General features: G+C 32.7%; 1 long non-coding RNA gene across 1 annotated transcript; it reads left to right on the top strand.

The window, feature by feature from the left end:
- The first annotated feature begins 353 nt into the window (after positions 1–353).
- Positions 354–1,439, top strand: LOC145605838 (uncharacterized). Its single transcript, XR_014105149.1, has 2 exons — positions 354–778; positions 1,168–1,439. It is a non-coding gene; the product is annotated as an uncharacterized LOC145605838 (long non-coding RNA).
- Positions 1,440–5,907: the final 4,468 nt, after the last annotated feature.

The raw sequence follows: 5,907 nt of genomic DNA, 5'->3' as shown, positions 1-5,907 counted from the left end.
TAGTGTCTAATCGAACAATCAGGTATATATAACACATTAAATCCTCGATTTATTTTCTTAATTTTTACTCATCTCGATCTTATAGAATAGATTTCAAATATAGCTCGAAATAGAGTTTTATATTGTACCATGCACAAGGTAGCTAAGTTAAAAATAACCAGTTGTACATAGAAAATTGACCATACATTTTAGGGTAAGAACGAATAAGTATAGAGTTACGAATTGAAATAAATTTGATAGTGTAAGACTAGGGCTGGCAAAAACTGACCCGACCCGAAAACCCGACCCGAACCCGACCCGAAAAAAGCGGGTTAGGGTTGAGAATTTTGACCCGAAAACTTAAATGGGTCGACACGAACCCGAACCCGAAATTAAATGGGTTAGGTTAAGGTTGAAAATCTCAACCCGAAGACGACCCACTTAACCCGAAATAAATTTCAGGTCATAATCAGGTCGGGTCAACCCGAACCCGACCTGATAACCCGAATTAGTTTAAGTTTAAAAAAAAAAAAACGTAAAAAGCTTTTATTAGCCCAGCCCAAATGCACAAAGAGGCTTCCTATATAAATTCAAAACCCTAAAATAATCTCATTTCCCCTCACCTCTTCAGCCGTTTTTCCCCTCATTTCGCTCTCTTTAATTTTCTCTCTCCTCAAAAACTCATTATATTGTTGAATTTTCTCTTTAATTTCCTTCAGTCGTTTACCATTGTCAATTTGTCATCTCCTTCACTCCTTCACAAGACGCGTTCCTTAATTCTTCTCCTTCATCAATCAAGGTATCTTGCTTCTTAATTTATTTTCTGTTTCTTTTTTCGTGTTTTTACATGCTATTTTTGTTTATTTTCGTATTCTTTTGTTGTTAATTTTATAATTACCTGCTTTCGTTTATTTTGTTTTTTTTACATGCTAATTTTCGAGTGTTATTACTAATTTATGATGTTAAATGTTGTTGTTTATGTTATAATACGGTTGTTTTTGCTAATTTTCGAATGTAATGCTAATTTTTATTGTTAAATGTTGTTTATTTAATGGTGATTCTTGTTATTTTTTGTTTTTCATGAGCATGCATGTTTTAATTTAGATCTTACTAGTTAGATCTAGACAATCTAGTCTGATTTAGATTATTATCATGTTTTAATTATATTAGTGTTGTTTTTCTTTATAGGTTTGGCAGCAAGAAGTAATCACCCATGTTCAATTGGAAATGTTGTGGATCAATTTTAAAGCTTGAGGTGGTGAACAAGGATGACAACATGATAGATTGACAGTCTCAACATCGCCCGATCTTAATTCAAATGAAAATCTTATTGCATCTTCTATTATTTTTGAGAACTGTAATTTGTGTTAAAAAATCTTTTGAAACTTGGTTTGTAATTAGTGAATTGCACTTTTTATCGGTTTATAATCGTTAATTAGGATTGTTACTTTGTTAGACTATGCCATTTAATTTTGGTTTGAATTAAAACGCTCAACCTCTGAACAACTTGTGTTTGAAATGAAAAAAAAGTTAATTCAGGTTAATTTTGGGTTAACCCGAACCTGAATATATCAGGTTTGGGTCGGGTCAAGTTCAGGTCAAAGAAACCTGATTTTAATCCAAATAAAAAATCAGGTCAAGTAAGGTCAATTTCGGGTTGACCCGAACCTGAAAATATCAGGTTCAGGTTGAGGTTTTCAACCCGAAAAGTTAAACGGATCAGGTTCGGGTTGGGGGGTAGCTGACCCGAAATTAGGTGACCCGAACACGAACCCGACCCGACCTGATCCGTTTGCCAGCCCTATGTAAGACTAAACAATCGTCAATAGTCAGCCAAAGAGCATTTTGGTTAGAGGCACATAATTTGATCGCAAATCTTTACTCTTACGCCTAATTAATCAAGCTAAGCTAAGCTAATTCAATAATTTTAAGGCGTAATGTTGGTTAGTATCTTCTTCTTGATCACACCACAGGAATCTTTATATTTTTCAATTAGAAACAATTTTAATTTGCTACATTAGTAATGATGTGATAAATCGCTCTAATCAATAGTCGAAAATTTAATGTAGATATTAATTAAGAGAAGCTAAGTATGTCATGTGTTTTTGGAATAAACTGATTTGAATTGTTCACGAGCAATCTTGTATTTTTACCCCGCCTATTAATATTCCAAAATGAAGACAAAACAAGAACATAAATTGATAAAGTGTAGTAAAAAATTAATTCAATGAGTAATGATGTATGATGGACAATTTATAATTTGTACTCCTATTTATGAAACGAATTGAAGCATTTACTGGTCTAGGTACTATATTGACTTCCAACTTTCCAAACTTGTAAACTAACTTCATTCAACTGTGAAGCCTCTCTCCAATCATTGACCGAATCAATTGCTTGCGTTTTCTTGACTTTCTTAGGCTAAAACATTGACTTCACATTATCATTATACACACCTAATGGCTAATAATACTAATTTGTAAAAATCATATTTTTTCTATCTCTAAATTAGAGCTCGCAATCTCTGACAAGACACAGGAAACATGACCTAATTACTGACACAACTCAAACACAAAGTCGATATGACATGAAACCAACCTGAAGACGACGTTTTTTTTTTTTGATGGTCAAATTATACAATTTCTCTAGCATTTACATAATATAGATTTTATGAATAACACGAAATTGACACGAGATCAAATACAAATACGACACGACTTTTTGCCAGCTCTACTCTATAGTCTATATACTATATATGGAGCTGCAACTATTCAGTTTAGTTTAGTTTAGTTCAATTCAGTTCGGTTCCTAATTTCCTTCTCTCATAAACAATTCAGTTCAGCTCAATTCAGTAAATCAGAACAGACCCTTAGTGTCCCATTTAAATCATTTATGTAATGAATATATAATTTATAATGAAATGATATAATATTATTTTAATTTTGCATATTCATTTTCTCATAGGACTCACAACTCGCAACGAATTGCACGCTTTAGCTAAAAAAAAAATGGTTTAGTATATAATCAATATAATGAAAATGGTGGGGGTTAAGTTTGTTAAATGTTTGACTCACTAAATTACAAAGTAGCCAACATAAATGGAACTTGTCTTTCTTTTAAATATTGCATCACGTTTTATCCTTCGTCAAAAAAATGAAAAATAAGAAGAAGAAAAAATTGCATCATTTCGATTTTTTACATTATTTTTATATATTTTTTGTTAATTGGATGTGAAAAGGATTATATAAAGTAAACACTATTATTTTAAACCTTTAACCTATTTTCTCTCTAGGTTCCCAAAACTCAAAGTATGCTTGAATCAACACACTAATTCTTAGGTAATAACAAACTCTTTAATTGGTTGATTGTGTAATTGCATGTTCTTATATCAATAGCAAGGAGACCAAACCAGCAATAATTTAGTCGCACAAAACAAACATTTGCAATTAAGTAAGGTATGTAAAATTAAAATTGAAACACAAATAGAAAAAGAAGTAATGAATTTAAACCTACTCCGTATTTATAAAAAAAAAAAAAAAAAAAAAAAAAAAAAAAAAAAAAAAAAAAAAAAAAAAACTTTTTTTTGGTGGCAGCCACTCTGTGCGGCAAGCTAACACGCACCAAAACACTGACCTAATAACCCTTGACCGACCTAGTAACTCCGGCCACACCTAGGAAGCCACATATGAAAATTTGTGATTTTAAAATTACTACCCTGTATACGAATTATATATGCGCTCCTAAGAATAATTAAGGCTAGGTACCATGTCATAATAATAATAATAATAATAATAATAATAATAATAATAATAATAGAAATTAATTGCTAATGTATAATGTATATAAGTAAGTAAATGTGATAATTAAGAAGGTGCTCCGGTGGAGGTATTAGGGTGCACAATAGATTAATATTTAATAATATAATTTATAAAGTGTATGGTGCAACTACTGTTGAGCAATTAGGTTTTGATGATTATAAACTAATGATGATTATCTATCTAACGTGTATGTTAAGTTGTGCATAGAAAGAGCAAGTTATGTTTGGAACAGGATACAAGGAACCTGAGCAATGACAAGTATATATATAAGGAACTTGAGCAATATAGGATAAGCAATAGAGGAACAAGAACAATGATAAGTGTTACGGTTGATAAGCATGATGATGGCTAAGGAACCATGAAGGTAACTATGTAAATAGGTGTTTACATATGTTAGCTTCACGAGGTAAGTATCCTATACATATATATGTCATGTATGTGTAGGAGTCTTTTAATTTAGTTTAGTTTTCTTTACTGTTTTTATAAATGAAAAAAACTAACCTTCTGAGTTACTTTGTTATCCTCAGAAGTTTGCTCAGTTTGTCATCATTAAAAAGGGGCAACTTGTTGACCCTTATGAGGTTTTGATGATGATGTTAAGAATTGAGCAAACTTCCATTTAATAAGGATTTTCTAGTGTTGTGATGTTTGCAGGTTCAGTAAGCGTTGAGGGCTGAAGTAGGAACTGAAACAGAGGAACTTTAGAAGATCCATGAGGATACAAGTAAAGTTAGAAGAAGAGTTCCAGAAATGGAACTTCCAGAAGTTTCTTAACAGGAACTTCAAAACGGGTTGTAACGACCTGGTTCTGGTGTAATGCTGGGGCAAACCCTAAGATCCAGAATATATCAAGACTACAGGATTCCAGAACAAGAGTTTCAGAGAAGCAACATGAAGACAGAGAAATAGAAGTATATTGCTCTAGGATTCATGTAAGTATGTTGGACATAAAAGTCGGTCTGGAACAAGTCTATATAGAACCTAGGTGAACTCCAAACAGTCAATGAAATTAGAGTAACTGACTTGTCAGGAACTCGGAGACTGTCAGAGTTCAGGAACCTAATAGGAACTTAAGTGTGCACGTTGTTAAAAGTCGGTTTTAATGATATATATATTTACCTTATACGTGCATATCTTTTAGGGATTTGGTTTTACTGAATAAAGATATTTATCTTCTAATAAATCCCTTTTGGAAAAAGATAAATTTTGTTTAAAAAGTATTTTTAAACTAAAAGATAAGATTGGAATAAAAGCTGATTTTATGCTAAGTTTATCTTATTATTATTGACAGATTTTATTCTTAACAAAAAGATATATTTTCGGAAAACTTGTTTTTAGAAAATATCTTTTAAACTTATCTTTTCAGAAAATCTATCTTTTTCAAGATGAAATGAATAATTCGAGTGTACTATAAATATGCTCATATGTATTCATTCAAAGTTGAGGCTGACGAAGTGTAGTGGTCGTGCTTAATGGTTTTAGCCTTCACCACGAAGCTAAGTCAGTTCTCCTGGTCAAAGTTCCTATCAGGTTTTGGTTACAGTATGTCCAGTGAGTTCCAGACAGGTCTCGAGTGTTCAACATATTAGTTTTATCTCTTTATTCATAGATATGTATTTAGGGATATTCAATGAGATCTTGTAATGGGAAAAAGGGTTTTTGAGTGTTTTGTATTTTGGGGTGAGATTGTGAATTCTCTTAAATTCACACAAGTGATGAGTTTGAAACCTCGTAAAATTCGAGTGGTAGCTGTGAGTGCACAGTGAGTGAAAGGAACCTGAGAAGTGTCTTGGGTCACCTAGGAAGTGTCCTGGGTAAGGGGAGAAAAAGGGTCCTGAGAAGTGTCTTAGGTCTGGTAGGAAGTGTCCTATCATAGAGTCAAGTGTCCGTGGTGGAACTTGCAAAGCAAAGGTCTGTGTAATAGGTTGTACTAGGAGAGTTGCCTATTATAGTGGAATTTGTTTATAAGTCCCAATAGGGCCGAGGTTTTACTTCCAGTTGGGCACTGGATGGTTTCCTCGTAAAACTTGCTGTGTGCTTTAAGTTCCTTTACGCTTTAATTGTTTATTTCCGCTTAAGTTCCGCGATTGGAACCTACTACCATTCACCCCCC

The sequence above is a fragment of the Chenopodium album genome, chromosome 22 (assembly GCF_948465745.1).
Source record: "Chenopodium album chromosome 22, dcCheAlbu1.1, whole genome shotgun sequence".
NCBI classification, from domain to species: Eukaryota; Viridiplantae; Streptophyta; class Magnoliopsida; order Caryophyllales; family Amaranthaceae; genus Chenopodium; species Chenopodium album.
The sequence above is the reverse complement of the archived record's forward strand: the minus strand, read 5'-3'. Positions and strand labels throughout refer to the sequence as shown.